General features: G+C 43.1%; 1 protein-coding gene and 1 long non-coding RNA gene across 6 annotated transcripts in view; both read right to left on the minus strand.

Annotated features, from left to right (window-relative positions):
* Positions 1–17,583, minus strand: part of PPP2R5E (protein phosphatase 2 regulatory subunit B'epsilon) — a 79,331-nt gene that overhangs the window by 44,217 nt on the left and 17,531 nt on the right. The gene's annotated exons all lie outside the window — the stretch shown is intronic.
* LOC132591707 (uncharacterized) lies at positions 1,502–16,261 on the minus strand. The gene is made up of 2 exons (XR_009557098.1): positions 10,494–16,261; positions 1,502–8,527 (listed from the first exon to the last, which is right to left on the minus strand). It is a non-coding gene; the product is annotated as an uncharacterized LOC132591707 (long non-coding RNA).

Genomic DNA, 17,583 nt, shown 5'->3' on the forward strand with positions numbered 1-17,583 from the left:
ATAAAAGCCCAGCATTTCCCTTCAGCTCTTTGCCACAGCAACGCTATCCCTGCCTGGTTGCATCTGGCCTCTTGCTCCTTGGACCCTGCTTCGCCTTCGCCTTGCTCCTCGACCCTTGGACTTTCGCCTTGCTTCTTGTTCCTGGATCCTTCGCCTTGCTCCTGCTCCTTGGACCCTTGCCTTGCTGCCGCCTTGCTTCTTGTTCCTGGATCCTTCGCCTTGCTCCTGTTCCTTGGACCCTTGCCTTGCTGCCGCCTTGCTTCTTGTTCCTGGATCCTTCACCTTGCTCCTGCTCCTTGGACCCTTGCCTTGCTGCCGCCTTGCTTCTTGTTCCTGGATCCTTCACCTTGCTCCTGCTCCTTGGACCCTTGCCTTGCTGCCGCCTTGCTTCTTGTTCCTGGATCCTTCGCCTTGCTCCTTGCTCCTTGGACCCTTGCCTTGCTGCCGCCTTGCTTCTTGTTCCTGGATCCTTCGCCTTGCTCCTTGCTCCTTGGACCCTTGCCTTGCTGCCGCCTTGCTCCTCGACCCTTGGACCTTCGCCTTGCTTCTTGTTCCTGGATCCTTCGCCTTGCTCCTTGCTCCTTGGACCCTTGCTTCGCCTTGCTCTTGCCCCGTGGACCTTCGCCTCTGCCTTGCTCCTCGACCCTGCTTCTTCACCACCATCTTGCCTCTGGTCCTGACGCCCGCCGACCGGACCATGACAGTGGGCCAGATTTAGAAGGCGATTGGGCTGGATCCGGCCCCCAGGCCTTAGTTTGCCTACCCATGGTCTAAAATGTTTCCATAACCATAGGGATTAAAATCTTACCTTCGGAAAAATGAAACCAGAGCACCCTACATTCTGAACAGGGATGCATTTCATACCTGTATTGTGAGGGGCTTTTACTCAACGTCAGCAGCTTTGTACTCTACTGGTCACAGAATCTTCCTGGACCAGCCCTGTAAGATGGGAATTGGGCTCTGTGTCCCATCTGTGGGTTTGGCTTCAGAGAGCAGCATTAGGGGACTCTGCCTGGGAATTGTGCTAAGGTACCCACAGGGTATCATCTTGTCCCTCATACTGTTTAAGAGGCCAGCGGGTGTGGTCATTAGGAGATTTGGAGAAAAAAGTCATCAGTAAGCTCATTACGCTCAACTCTATGACATCCGAGCCAGGTGTGGCTGCACAAGCCCAGACCAGTGTCTGAACACAGTGTAGGGCTGGATGAAGGCCAATAAACTGGAGCTGAGTGCCAGTAGGACAGAGGCCTTGTAGGCGAGTGGCTCCCCTGTCTAAGATACAGGCCAGTTACTGGATGGGGTTACACTCCCTCTGATGAAACAGGTTTAAGGTTTTGCTGTTAGTATACAAAGCAACTACTCAGGACCAGGTTACCTGAAGGGGAACACTCCTTGTGGTATCACACGTGCTAGAGGTCTGCTCTTTTACTACCTGCCTCATAAAGTAAGATAAGCATCAATGATCTGTACTTTTTGTCGTAATACACACACACACACACACACACACACACACACACACACACGTACATACATACATATTTATATTTCTGCAGGCCTTCCCAAAAGTCTATACACTGACTGGCTATGCCCATGTCACAATCACATTCCTAAATATTTAAAGGTTTATTTAAAAAATCTAATAACCAATACTGCTCTGTACTTCTTCAAATTCAATGAAGCTTGCACACACAGGACCCAAAATTGGATTCAGATAAATATCAACCTTTGCACTACTGCTTTGATGCTGGACAGGAACATGCTTTTCGATAATTCTGAGAAGACGGATATACATGTATATACATGTAACCTATATTGCCTTTTTAAATGTATCATCAAATAAACTGCAGACAAATACACTGCACACTTATGTGTCTGAATGCACAACCAAAATTCAAGAATAGTACTTTTAACACAAGACAAGTTATGTGTTCAGTATTAAAAGCATTATTTGAACTCTAGCCATACAATGGCAGGATGTTGTACAGTTATCTCCCTCCTGCACAATAACAATAAAGATGATGATAATGATGATTTTTTCCCCTGGTTTACCATTTATTTTTTATGAGGAATTTTAAATTAATTTTCAAAATAAAAGAAATCTATTGCTGCACATGCTCTTGGGCTAAGCCATGGAGGAAAATAATAACTTCTGACTGAATTTTAGCTCCAATAATAATACTCCTTAAATGGCCAATAAGTGTTTATGCAATCTTTCTATTAGTTTCACATGAAAATCTAGAAAGCCTGCATTACTATGGCATTTAGCCTACTATTTTAGTGGCTAAAATAATGGCATTTTCCCTAATAGTTATGGAGAAAGACTATACTTTATACTGTACATGGGTGGGTGAGCTCTTCCAAATTCACCTCCGATTTACCATGTTGCATCCCCTAAAAACCATACCCACCAAAACACAATCTCCATCTTCCATTATCTTAACTTTAAACTGGCAGCAGCAACAGCTGGTGCACATGTTGAGAGGAGGATGTTTGTAGCAGTGCTTAGAAAATCCACATGATCCAAAATTCCCCCAAGCACAGGTTACGGTACTTAGCATACCAAGGTGATAGGCAAAAGGGCAGGGTGGAAGAAGGGGAACTACCCTCCTCCTTTCTCACCTCCACTGTAGCTTCTACTACAAATGAAAAAGTAAAGGGATAGGGTTACCAGCTAACATAGCGATATCATGATGCCTGAAATAAGGATGGAACGCAGGTGGTGCTGTGGTCTAAACCACTGAGCCTAGAGCTTGCCGATCAGGTGGTCGGCAGTTCGAATCCCCACAACGGGGTGAGCTCCCATTGCTCGGTCCCAGCTCCTGCCCACCTAGCAGTTCGAAAGCACATCAAAGTGCAAGTAGATAAATAGGTACTGCTCTCGCGGGAAAGTAAACGGCATTTCCGTGCGCTGCTCTGCTTCGCCAGAAGCTGGCCACATGACCCGGAAGCTGTCTGCTGACAAACGCCGGCTCCCTCAGCCTATACAGCGAGAGGAGCGCCGCACCCCCAGAGTTGTCTGCGACTGGACCTAATGGTAAGGGTACCTTTACCTTTTAGGTAGAGACTAACAGTAGGGCTGGGCGATATCTGGTTGTCAATGTTGTGATATATCATCAGCTATACATCGTGATATACTGATATATCACAATGCCTGAAATAAGGGTGGAGCTAACGTATTTTTCCGTGTATAAAACTATATTTTTTCAAGTTGAAAATTGGAGGGTCATCTTATACACGGATAGTGCATATGGGGGATTTCTTTACCTGGAGTCCCGAAAAATAGGGGTCGTGTTACACACGGGGTGGGGGCTGTTATAAACGGAAAAATATGGTATATAGGCACTGGCTGGCTTCATTGTATTTCCCCCCATTGTGATTTTTAGCGTGTGTGCACACGCACACACATCATGATTTGTATTATGTAGCTAGGTCAAAAATTATGAAACTGATATCATGATATAGACTTCAAACCAGTTTTGGACGATATATTGATCTATCACCTAGCCCTAGAAAAGAGGTGTTTCATGGGCTTGAGAAAATGGCAGAAGGCAGGGATTCTCCAGATCAGACTTTGATCACAAATCAGAGAAGAATTCAGGAGCTTTAAAAGTTCACCTTCTGTTTCGAGTGAGATTTTACAAGCTCCTAAATTTGTTTCTAAGCCTGGATCAGACGAACTGGATCACCTAGCAGCTTGACTATATTTTCTTTGTGATTAGCAGCAAACACAGGACGCCTTCATAAGAATGGGAAAATCATCATAAGCAGGAAAGGCAGGCTGAGTGAGCTGTACTTGGGAGGACAAAACAACAATCTAAGAGAACTGAATAATCCAAGAAAGCTCTGCAGAAGTCAGCAAGCCAGACAAGATACTGGAAGATGCATCTTCCTGAAAGGTGCTTTAAATATTCTAATTGAAATTTCTTTTCAAGACAGAAGCTATAGAACTTAGAATTTTGAAAAAAAAATAACACAAATTTTAACCACGTTTATAAATTTAAATGCATATATTTTAAACTTTCAAAAGGACCAACCTGGAGCTCCTTTTAAATCTCATACAGACACATCATCTACAATATCCACAGGAAGGAACTGCAAGATGATCAGCAAAACCTTCAAGAGCTACCCAGAAGAAACAAACAGGTCAAACTTGCTCCTGCTGAGCAAGAGTCCTGCTGGATCAGGCCAACAGCCTATCTATTCCAGCATCCTGTTCTCACTGTGGCCAACTAGATGCCTACGGGGATCCCACAAACAGAACATGAGCACAGTAGCACTCTCCAGCTTATGATTCCCAGCAGTTGGCGTTCAGAAGCATAAAACCTCTCGTATATTTGGAGGTAAATCTAGCCACAAGGAATGGGCTCTGCTTCTTACTGCTGCCTGCCTTGCTCCACACTTACCCATCGTAGCCAAAGCCTTCAGAGACTTTATCACCACACACAACTCTTCTGACTAGCCATTAACGTGCCAATCAAAGCTATTCCGATATAAAGTTATGTTTTCAATTCATCAACATTCTGAGGAAGCCTAGAAGAAATATCAGACTCCAAATTCCTAGGTTTGAATCACACACCACCTGATTAAGGTACTGGAATGATTAAGGCACCAAATATTTATGGCTTAGTGTGCTATGGCTAACTTTTCAAGTCTGGTGACACAAGTGCATTGTTTAGTAGCCATCCAGCGTGAGGAGATACAGGGAGGCTGAAACCTGCAATCAGGGAAGTGGTCAAATGGCTCAACCACAACCATGGCAGCCCTTGATTATTAGGCAGCATATTAAAAGTAATTAATTTAACTATGATTGAGCACACAGTATCTAAAGGGAAAGTGCACCTATTCTGTAAAAATCAGAAAGAACCTCATAAACAGCTCTCTAAGGCTAAGGAGCTAAAATACATCAATTTATTGAGTTATATAAATTTGTGCCACAAAGGCAGGACAGAAAGCAAGCCAGAGAGGATCCTCCTTGACTACTATCCCCATACATTCTTTTCAAGAAGGAACAAACAAATGTGTGCATTTGGAGTTTTGCAATAAGACAAGATAATCTCTCTGCTAGCTGAAGTGACTTTTAAAAGGTGTTCTCTCTTTGAAGGCACTATTTGAAAGAGGATTTCTTTTCATTAATCAGATTGATGACTTCCTCCTCTCTTGGATGTGCAAATACACACCCTCGAATTAGCAATGACTGGAATGCAGATTTCCCATCTGGCCCATAACTTCCTTTCTCCACAGCACAGTAGCTCACCAATGGCCTCTTCACTGATTCAAGCAAAAACTTGGGAGAAATAGCATTGAATACAGAATATATACAAGAATCCTCACCGAACTCTCAAAACTAGAACCCACTGTACCTAGACAACCCGATAGTAGGGCTGAGTACAGAAGCTACAGCTTTAAAAATACCAACTGCCATGCTTTCCAGGCACAGGTCCATGATTTCAAGCTCCAGGTGTGAGCACTCTTTTTTCCACCCCAGAGCTTTGCCCGTGAAATCTCACTCTTTAAAGATAAAGTGCAATAAACGGCAATTCAGGTTTTCCACGGATCGACATTCGCTCAGATTCAGCAGTAAAGAGGTTTTCGCAGGCAAAGCTCCAGAACAAAACAAAGAGAGAGAGAGTTTTAAAGTGCGGACCTGTGCCACTGATTGGGCCTAATGAACACTCATTTTGACTGCATTTGTCGCCACTTGTGTTTAAGCCAGGGTGGTCTGCATGCAGCCCTCAAGGCCCCCCCCCCTTTTTTTGGCAGCCCTCGGCAATATTTGGGCCCTGACAGGGTCCTAGAGTCCTGTCTCCTTCCCAAAGCCTAGCTAGTGCTTTATGTGACACACCTTTTCCTGGAAGGAGGAGGGCTCCAGGACCCTGCCAGAGCCTCGCATCTCCTTCCCAAAGCCCAGCGCCTCGCCTACCCAGCTTCGGGAAGGCAGCAGAAGGTCTAGGGGTGTGTCATATTTTGGCCTCGCTCCCCCCACGTGACAAGGCAGTGTGAGGCCCACGGGTTCCATGTCAAACTACTTTTGCTGCCCACTTGCTATATAATGTTGGACCGTACTGGTTTAAACAATAGTCCAACTTGTTTCACTACCTTAAGCTCTGGAGCCTAAGGAAGAACCACTTTGGCTCTAACAAGTGATCATGTCAACATTCTGGCTCATCTGCACATTCCAAAAATCTACCAGGGCTGCAGCAACCGTAACATCCATTATCAGCTAGAAAATCCCCAAGAGTAGTTTGGAAACCAACTGGATCCATCAGACACCGGGGGCAGACCTCCCTGATTGGTTGTACACTTCTGCAGAGGGGGAAAGCAGTTGAAATCTCAATAGGAGATGATCCATGCATGACAAGCTCCTGGTGTTAATATCCCTCGCTCTCTGATAACCTTCTTCCTGCCTGGTTCAGAAAACCAGATCCAGAGTGTGGCAGACCACATGCTGCAGAAGTGACAGCCTCAGCATGGATGTTTAAGTCTCCTAGAACCAACAGTATGGGAGTTCTCAAGGCCATCTCTATTAGTTCGCCCATGGAGACTGCTGGAAAGCAAAGCAGGTGATAAACCAGCAGAATCTCTAATCTGTCCTGATTACCCAACATTGGGTTCAGATATACACTCAGGATGTACACTCCAGAAGCCAGAAGCCATGAGAGAGATTTCCTACAGATACTGCAACTCCTCCTCCCTGACCCTCAAGTCTGCCATGAAGCCACAGAGAGTACCCAGATGGGCACAGCTTAGTGAGACCAACTCCACTAATAGCCCACCCAGAGCTCAGCAATGAACACCAGGCTGGCCTCCTCATCCACGATCAAATGGATAAGGGAAATCTTATTCAAAGCCAACCTGGCATTCAACAGCAGCACCCACAAACCTGAGAGCTGGCTGATGTGACAACAGCAATCCTTCAGGTTGTAGAGGAGGCCTACACATAGCATTGCCACTAATTGTCTGTGCTGCGTGCCCCTTACCTGAAGGGACACAGGTGGCGCTGTGGTCTAAACCACTGAGCCTCTTGGGCTTGCTGGCTGGAAGGTCGGCAGTTTGAATCCGTGCAATGGAGTAAGCTCCCGTTGCTCTGTCCCAGCTTCTGCCAACCTAGTTGTTCAAAAGCATACCAATGCAAGTAAATAAATAAATAGGTACCACTGTGACTGGAAGCTAAATGGCATTTCCGTGCACTCTGGCTTCTGCCATGGTATTCCGTTGCACCAGAAATTATGTTGGCCACATGACCTGGAAAGCTGTCTGTGGACAAACACTGGCTCCCTTGGTATGAAAAGCAAGATGAGCGCCGCACACTATAGTCGCCTTTGACTGAATTTAACCATCCAGGTCCTTTACTTTTATCTTTTTACCTGGCTTGCCCCTCCTCCCAAACCATACCTCCCCTTACCCAGAAGCACTGCAACTGCCCCCCATCCCACTCTCCCCAGTTGATCTCTACCAAGGCACATCACGTGCCTTCCTCCCAAGAACTTAACAATTTAAGCAGCAAGGTAAGTTCTAATTAGGTAAGAACCAGCTCCACAAGAGAGAAAGGGGGGAAACACACATGCACAATACCCTTAATCTCAAGTATCAGGAAGGTAGCTGGCTGTTGGGCCCCCAACCTTCCCCCCCCCAGAAGTAACGCCCAACATAGCTGTCAGTAAAATCAACGGGGCATGCTCTCACCTGCCAAAAATGTAAAGCCTATGTTCTCAGATGAGATGGCAAGAAAAAGTTTAGGAAGCACAACAACGTGCGAGGCAGGGCTGAGTAAGCAGCTCATCTACTCCACTGATGATTCCAGCCGTCACATCCTTTTTTTATTTAAAAAATGCCATTATGAAAGAAGACTCATATGATATTTCACCAAAGATGCTCATAAGGCTAGGCTCCAACAGCTGATATGTCTGTTAACACCATTCCTTCCTCTTCTGAGTATATACTTGGAGGTGAACACAGTACTTGCATGCATAAATTCATAATTAAGCAATGACTAATAAAAAATTACCTGTCACACAAACAGGATGACATACAACATTTCAATTAACCAATCATTCAACAGAAATAGCTTATGTTTCATAATCATATGCAACCTTGACTTCCTGCACATCCATTTTACTTACAAAGTTTGTTAGTCAAACAGTACCAAGATGTCTTAAGTTTCTTATAAAAAAGAAACCCAACAACAACTGTTCAAAGTCTGAATTGTGGGAGTAGTAGAACCTCAGGAAGAATTTGGGGAAAATACTGTTCCATCTACAACCATTCTTTCATCCTCTGGACAGAATCACTTGTTCCAAAGCATACTTTTCCCTCTCTTGGGAAGACAAGGAGAACACAGTGGCAGCAAGAAAAAGGTATGTCTGTGAATTATTAATACAAATATTCTCATATGGGAGTGCAAAGTATGTTATTTTCAATATGTGTGTAGCTTTAAAGTGGGTCTAGAAATAGACCCCTAAGAAAATCAAAATTAATACTTGTTTTACATCTCTGTCTCATTCTGCCTCCTTCCTTCTCCCCTCTTTGACTTTTGACTGAGTTAAGATTTAAAAGGGATATGTACAAAAAATGGAAAAGGGGGGAAATCTCCAGAGAGGAATTCAAACATATAGCCAGCACATGTAGAGACAAAGTCAGAAAAGCTAAAGCACAGAATGAACTCAGGCTCGCCAGAGAGGTTAAAAGCAACAAAAAGGGCTTTTATGGGTATGTCCGTAGCAAAAGGAAAAACAAGGAAACAGTGGGGTCACTCAGAGGAGAAGATGGTGAAATGCAAACAGGGGACAGAGAAAGGGCAGAACTCCTCAATGCCTTCTTTGCCTCAGTCTTCTCCAAGAAAGAAAAAAACGCCCGACCTGAAGAATATGGAGCAGATGATTCAGCAGGGGAAACACAGCCCAGGATAAGTAAGGAGGTAGTACAAGAATACTTGGCTAGTTTAGATGTATTCAAGTCTCCAGGGCCAGATGAACTACATCCAAGAGTATTAAAAGAACTGGCAGAGGTGATTTCAGAACCACTGGCAATAATCTTTGAAAATTCCTGGAGAACAGGCGAAGTTCCAGCAGACTGGAGGAGGGCAAATGTTGTCCCTATTTTCAAAAAGGGGAAAAGAGAGGACCCAAACAATTACCGCCCAGTCAGCCTGACATCAATACCAGGAAAGATTCTAGAGCAGATCATTAAGCAAACAGTCTGTGAGCACCTAGAAAGAAACTCTGTGATCACTAAAAGTCAGCATGGGTTCCTGAAAAATAAGTCATGTCAGACTAATCTGATCTCATTTTTTGACAGAATTACAAGCCTGGTAGATGAAGGGAACGCTGTGGATGTAGCCTATCTTGATTTCAGCAAGGCCTTTGACAAGGTGCCCCATGATATTCTTGTAAAGAAGCTGGTAAAATGTGGGCTAGACAATGCTACCATTCAGTGGATTTGTAGCTGGCTTACTGACCGAACCCAAAGGGTGCTCATCAATGGCTCCTCCTCATCCTGGAGAGTAGTGACTAGTGGGGTGCCACAGGGTTCTGTCTTGGGCCCAGTCTTGTTCAACATCTTTATCAATGACTTGGATGATGGGCTTGAGGGAATCCTGAGCAAGTTTGCAGATGACACCAAATTGGGAGGGGTGGCTAACACCCCAGAGGACAGGATCACACTTCAGAATGACCTTAACAGATTAGACAACTGGGCCAAAGCAAACAAGATGAATTTTAACAAGGAGAAATGTAAAGTACTACACTTGGGCAAAAAAAATGAAAGGCACAAATACAGGATGGGAGACACCTGGCTTGAGAGCAGTACATGTGAAAAGGATCTAGGAGTTTTGGTTGACCACAAACTTGACATGAGTCAGCAGTGTGATGCAGCAGCTAAAAAAGCCAATGCAATTCTGGGCTGCATCAATAGGAGTATAGCATCTAGATCAAGGGAAGTAATAGTACCACTGTATTCTGCTCTGGTCAGACCTCACCTGGAGTATTGTGTCCAGTTCTGGGCACCACAGTTCAAGAAGGATACTGATAAGCTGGAACGTGTCCAGAAGAGGGCAACCAAAATGGTCAAAGGCCTGGAAACGATGCCTTATGAGGAACGGCTTAGGGAGCTGGGTATGTTTAGCCTGGAGAAGAGAAGGTTAAGGGGTGATATGATAACCATGTTCAAATATATAAAAGGATGTCATATAGAGGAGGGAGAAAGGTTGTTTTCTGCTGCTCCAGAGAAGCGGACACGGAGCAACGGATTCAAACTACAAGAAAGAAAATTCCACCTAAACATTAGGAAGAACTTCCTGACAGTAAGAGCTGTTCGGCAGTGGAATTTGCTGCCAAGGAGTGTGGTGGAGTCTCCTTCTTTGGAGGTCTTTAAGCAGAGGCTTGACAGCCATCTGTCAGGAATGCTTTGATGGTGTTTCCTGCTTGGCAGGGGGTTGGACTGGATGGCCCTTGTGGTCTCTTCCAACTCTATGATTCTATGATTCTATGATTCTTTACGTCTGAAATCTTGAAAACAATTGTGAAATCTTTTGCCTATTTTGAAACAGAAATGCCTAATCCAAACATAAATTTATAAAGGCAAATGTATTAGAAATGAACTGAGGAAACAGCTGTTTACAATTTTCTGTACTTTTGTTACAGTAGACATGTTCTAGAAAGGAAAAACCCAGCAACACCACACCACACATAACCTAACGCATCAATGTTAAGGTTCAAAAAGCTTATTTTATAATTCCACTTAGCCTGAACAAATACAGTCACATTTTTTATTACCTGTGAAGAGTTCTTAACACAGCTAGCCACAGGGAAGAAAACAGACATAGCTTCTTCATACAGGAGAATCATGGGCATGTTATGTTACTGTCTTCGTCAAATTTTCAGAACAAACCCATGCCACATACCATTTGTCTTTGTCAGAACATCTTCAACCCTTCTGTCACCCTCACATGTGTACAACACAGAATTCATTCTAAGGTCTACATTTCTGCATACTGTATTAAACTAAGGGGAGGTGCTAAACCAGACAATTAAGTAACAAAAGATGACAAGACATGAGTAAGATGAATATTGTTAAGTTCTGGCCTCTGATTTCCAAGAGCAACAAAATCATAAATGTGTTACGTAATTAAACTTCCTAATATACTAACTGAAAACACATTTTTTTAAAAAGACAAAGAAAAAATGACACAGGTGCAATTCTTCTGGGATCTGTTCTATCCTTTTAAAGGTTTGTGTTATTTTATTCACGTTTATCATTTTTTATTCTCAGATGCTTGTAGCTACATGTTTTCTATAGCATATGGATGGGCCGATAAGCCTTCAGGCTTGATCCAGCCTGCAAAACTGCTTCTAGCGGCCTGCCAGCCCTCTGCCAAAATCAGGCACTTCTTCGTACCTTGGAAAAGTCCCACTTCTCCCTCTGGTGCAGCGTCACTGGTCTTAGAGGTTCAGGAAATAGGAAGGAGAGCTCCTTTCTTTTCCCCATGTTTTAAGACAGGGGTTGGCAACCTAAGGTTGGGGGAAGGCCAATCGCCTTCTCAATCCGGCCCAATGGACAGCCTGGGAATCAGCGTGTTTTTACATGAGTAGAATGTGTCCTTTTATTTAAAATCCATCTCTGGGTTATTTGTGAGGACTGCCTGGTGTTTTTGCATGAGTAGAATGTGTGCTTTACTCAAAATGCATCTCTGCATTATTTGTGGGGCATAGGAATTCGTTCATATTTTTTTTTCAAAATATAGTCCAGCCCACCACACGGTCTGAGGGACGGTGGACCCGGCCCATGGCTGAAAAAGGTTGCTGACCCGGCCCATGGCTGAAAAAGGTTGCTGACCCCTGTTCTAAGAGCTTCTTGCAATCATGACACACCAGAAGGAGGTGTGCTTTTCCAATATAAATGGAGCTCTTCTCTTGCATTACCGGGTGAAGAGGAGAACGCTGGACTGGCTGCTTTTCTTCCTCATTGCAGCACTTGGCTAGGGGCAGAAGTACCTCTCCTAGCCCAGTGTTTGTGGGGTGGCGGGGAGGGAATTTGGTATGTATATGAGCATGGCAAGGTTGACTGTCCATATGCCAGAATTAAGAGGGTTGGTTCACCCTCAAGGTGGCTCTCAGGCTGAAAAGGATTACCCACGCAGTGCCCAAGGAAAGGAATCAGTTTTCCTTATCCAAGATAGACAGAAAAGTTCTCCTTCAGTTCTCTAGCCGATCTACCCTATCCTGCTCTGAGAAACAATGTGTTGTGGGTTAACATTATCTTACAACCTCAGATATCAGCACAATGGTGAGAACTATTACTTATGAACAATTACACTGAATTAGCCACGTGTGAAAATACCAGGGTGAATAAAAATCAATGGTGGTTTTTTTAAAAAAACACCCAAATAAATCTGATTTATTTATTTAAATTGGATGTGTTAAAACAAAATGCTTTTGGAGGAAATTTTTTTCTAAGGATAGTTTTCTATTTAAGTAACATTATAGTCCAAAGGCTATTCATGAGGAAATAAGGATTTGTTTTTAATTACGGTATGTAGCATGAGGCTTTATATGCAATGTTTAAAATTTTTGTTAAATGAGTTCCTTTAATCCATTCACAATGTCATGCTCTTCCAGAGGTTTCTGTAAGATTATTTGGGGCAGTTTTTATAATGAGAAGATATTACCACAGATGCTTGCTTTTGCAGTTCTCAAAAGTGTGAATTTGTGTCTGCAGAGATAACAAGCCTTTTCTTCACAGGAAAAATGTTATAAAAGAAACACCCAGAGTTGAAGGGGAAAAAAACCTTAGTCCCATTGCTCCTTTGCAAATTTATATACACAGAATCAACCCCATACGTCTGAAATGCCAAGTTCCAAGAGGTTCAATGAATAGATTGTTTGGAGTGGAATGTTGTTTAGTCGTTTAGTCGTGTCCGACTCATCGTGACCCCATGGACCATAGCACGCCAGGCACTCCTGTCTTGCACTGCCTCCCGCAGTTTGGTCAAACTCATGTTCATAGCTTTGAGAACACTGTCCAACCATGGAGTGGAATAGAGCTAGCTAAGTGTGAAACGGTAAAAATGAAAGTGCAACCTTGTGAGCAGAATGCTCCACAAGTCTTGGGATCTTTGTGTAATAATAACTGTGCAAGACAGTCGCATGCCTGTGTAAGTTAGACTCGAGGCAAGTGCTGAAGGCACTTCAGGGCTGGCAACCTCTTCCCAATCCCACTGGGTTCCAACAACTGCACTAACACTTAACTGTACAGAAGAGACACCTGAATGTAGAAGCAAATCCAAAGGTGGTGGTAGTTGTGGTAGAAACAATAACTGGGATCTGTAAGCAAGTCCTTGGCGAGACCTTCAAGTCTTGCCAGGCAACTACCGGTAATAGGAGTTCACTGGTTCTAGGCGCTTCTTCCCAGGACTCGCCTGATATTGTCCAAACAATAAAGTCTCTAACCACATCAGTTATTAAGGAAATGATTATTTATTTTCTCCTTCCAATACAGCAGAAATGTTGTCAAATTATAAACAGTTAACTTATTAAACCTCACAATAATTTCATAATTGTCTATGTAGTTCTAATAGTATAACCAAATCAGTAATTTTTGATATAACTGTAAAAACTAGTCTGAAAATCTATTATTCCAAAATGAAACCTTCACCTGGTTGTATTATACCAGCAAGAATAAGTCTTTCTGTAGGAAAAATAAATAAATCAAGTCTTACTGACTAGTGATTTAAATCGTGATTTAAATCAATTTGATTTCAATTAAATCCACCTTGGAAAATACTTCAGAAGATGTGATGATATAAATAATTGCACTGCATGAGCTGGGTAATATGGAAAAGCAGAAACACAAGAGAAACAGGTGGGAAGAGGAGGAGGAGAGGAGCCCAATGAGCAGCAAAGGCAGGTGGAAAAAGACATGGCTCTGGCTCTTTCCCTCTCAACCTGCTGCAGCCACTGAAACCTTCAGTTCACTCAGGGAGCTGGTAAGGCTGCCTCAGCTCTGGCCGAATGCCATAGCAAACAGAGTGCTCCAGAACACCCTCTATAATCCTTGATTATGGGCAGGGTTTAATTCATACTAGAGCTCACTCCTGACATCTGTTTTCAATGTCAATGACCCATCCCTGGAACACATAAAAAGAATAAAATATATTTTCTGCATTAAAACACTACCTATGCCCTGGTCACATTGTAGCTGCTGGAATGCCCCCGTTTTTACCCTCACTCCATTGCTCCTTTTTCCCATCAGTTCAGCCTTGACATTTTCATTTACTCCTACTAACATGTGTGTTCCAAACTGGATTTTCTGCTTCCTACGCTTTACCTGGCTCTTTAAAAAATCCTCATTAAGGAAAAAATTATCATGCCCTCCTAAGCTTCCAAAACAGTCTAGTCTTTCAGGTGTCTGCAAAGCCTGTGAATGTATCTTATTCTTCCATCTTCCCTCCTAATTGCAAATTCTGCTTTCCTCCCTTCCTGATCTCCAACTCAATTCTCTCATTAAAAAAAAACAGCATGGTTGTATTGCCAAATGGGCAGCATTTTCTTACAAAAATAAAAGATTAATAGCTTTGACATACATTACTTCTTGGAAAAACATTTTTATAAAATCATATAAGCCTAAAACTAACACTTCAGCAAACAGTGTTAACAAATAGGAATATCCATCACAACCTAGGCTTTCCCATGATTCCTCAATGAGTACAACCAGACATGTGAAACAGTCCTTAGACACAAACCTGAATAGAAGGATGATTTGGGAGAAGTTGATCCTGCTGCATTTTTTAAAAAATCATTTTCAAGTTTTTAATCTACTGTAATTCCAACATACCTCTTATCTGTGTTCAGAGCCACTCTTATACATGATGTTCCTAAAGACATTTCTGGCCATACCTCCAACTCATCAAAGGCACCTGATGTCTTCCAACATTCCATGCCTAAAGAACAAGCAGGATTCCCACAAACAGCAGATTCTGCCAGCTGACTATTATGAAAGATTCCTCAACAGAAGTTGTAACAGGGTTAGAGATTTATTCATCTTTTTCAAGTTTGTCCACAACAACCTTCCCCAACCTAGAGCCCTTGAGTTGTTTTGGACTGCAATTCAGCCTGAGCCACCATAGTCAGTGGTCAGGGATGATGGGAGTTGTAGTCCAAAACACTATATCACAGAAGGCTGTTCTACAAGGTTTGGATACCCTGACTGCAGAAGGCTCCCCATTCCCTTTGGCAATTAATGGCAACATACACAAGAAATGTGAAGAATACATTTATAGGTCTGCTATTCACATCATAATTGCAAAGAATGGTCTGTTGTTACTTAAAAGTACAGTGGTACCTCTGGTTGCGAACAGGATCCGTTCTGGAGGCCTGGTCGCCTCCAGAGCAGTACGGAACCTGAAGCGCCAAATCTGCGCATGCTCGCCGTGCAATTTGGCACTTCTGTGCATGCACGTGACATCATTCGGCACATCTGCACATGCGCGAATCGCCGAACCTGGAAGTAACCCGTACCGGCACTTTCAGGTTCAGCAAGTTCGTAACCCATTATCTACGCAACCTGCAGCAAACGTAACTAGAGGTATAACTGTAGTATTCTGCATAAAGGAGGAAAGATAGGCAAGCCCCCTTCCTGAAAATGCATGAACCAATTATTTCAAACATGTCAACACATAACCCTTTTCTATAACACTTTTCACTCACAACAATTTCATAAGCTGAAAGACTTAAATACACTTAAATCTAAAGAGCTGTACATTTTTCATAATAAGCAACATTTGCTTCATCGGTTAATAAGTCAACAAAGGGAGTATAATGCACATTTCTCCAACATATATACTTCCTGACTAATTTGAAAATATTAACCTTGTGTAAGTGTTTTAGGCATGATTCAAAGGTTAAAAAACATGTCACACTCTAGTGGCTGCATTTAATCACTACAACTGAAGATGATTTAAAAACCTTGAAAGGGGCAAAGGTTATGAAATTAAGAAAGAAAAGTGGTAAGAGGTAGAAAGAGAGGAAAATAAAAAGGGATTACAAGTAATGCCATAATCCTAAATAATAATTACCATTTGAACAAGATAGCACAAGCTGAAATGTAGGAATGCCCAATTGCTGTCTCTAAAATAAAAAAAATTCCTTCAGTAGCACCTTTAAGACCAACTAAGTTTTTATTTTGGTATGAGCTTTCGTGTGCATGCACACTTCTTCAGATACAGTGAAATGGAAGTTTCCAGGCACTTATGTAGAGAAGGGGTGGGGAGGGGTGGGGATGGGGAGGGGGCATCACTCAGAAGGGTGGTGGAAATGGGTGATTGACTGACTGATAGCTGTTGATGACTGCAAACGACTGCAAATGGTTTTGCATGAAAAAGCAAGGGTTGAGATGGCTGAAGATCGCTTATCATGTATAATGAGATAAGAATCCGATATCTCTGTTCAAACCAGGTCCCTCCATGGTTTTGAGCTTGGTGATAAGTTGCAATTCAGCAACTTCTCTTTCCAGTCTATTTCTGAAATTCTTTTGTAGTAAGACAGCTACTTTGAGATCTTGTATAGAATGTCCTGGGAGATTGAAGTGTTCTCCTACTGGTTTTTCTGTCTTCTGGTTCCTGATGTCAGATTTATGTCCATTTATCCTTTGGCGTAGGGTTTGGCCTGTTTGTCCAATATAGAGAGCTGAAGGGCACTGTTGGCATTTGATGGCATACACAATGTTAGAGGATGAGCAATTAAATAGTCCTGAGATGGTATGTTGGATGTTGTTGGGGCCAGTAATGGTGTTGTCTGGGTGTATGTGGCAGCAAAGTTGGCATCTGGGTTTATTGCAGGCTCTGGTACCAGTGTCCATGTTAAGTCTGGTGGTTGTATTATTGTGGGTGAGGAGTTGTTTAAGATTGGGTGGCTGTCTGTAGGCAATGAAAGGTCTTCCTCCCAGAGCTTGAGAAAGGGAGCTGTCATTGTCCAGGAGAGGCTGTAGATCTCTGATGATGCGTTGTACTGTTTTAGCTTGGGAGCTGTATGTGATGACTTTACTTCGATCCAGACCAACACGGCTACCTACCTGCTGTCTCTAAATTAGCCATCAAACATGATTAATAGATTTCTCTTGAAAGACACTGTATTGTGGTTCTACTGTTGTCCTATACAACTCAGCCCACATCAGGTTATGGATACACAAATCAGCTACTATTCTTATCCCAATATTTAAAGATCACATTCTTGATAATTTGATTCAGTTCCTGCCTTCTGCTTCATATGCAACTGGGAACTGCTACAATCCACCTCCCCCAAAATAATCAAGAGTAGCTGCAGAAGGTTGAGCACCCACCTTGCATCCCTCTGGTCAGGGATGTGTCATGCTCCTTCTGGGGTAGTCTGTCCACCTTTGGTCCCTACCCTGCACTCAGGCTCCTAGAAGCTGTCAGCATGTGACAGAGGCCACACTCTAGGGGGTAATGACTTTGACTGGCCAGCTAAACCAGGTGAGGGTAGCCAATGGCTCTTGAATCCTTGATGAGTTAGGAACTTCCCCTGCATGTGAAGACAGGCTCCGGCGGATTGAGTGGATGAGAGCAATAGTGGG

Source organism: Zootoca vivipara, chromosome 1 (genome assembly GCF_963506605.1).
Source record: "Zootoca vivipara chromosome 1, rZooViv1.1, whole genome shotgun sequence".
Taxonomy (NCBI): Eukaryota; Metazoa; Chordata; class Lepidosauria; order Squamata; family Lacertidae; genus Zootoca; species Zootoca vivipara.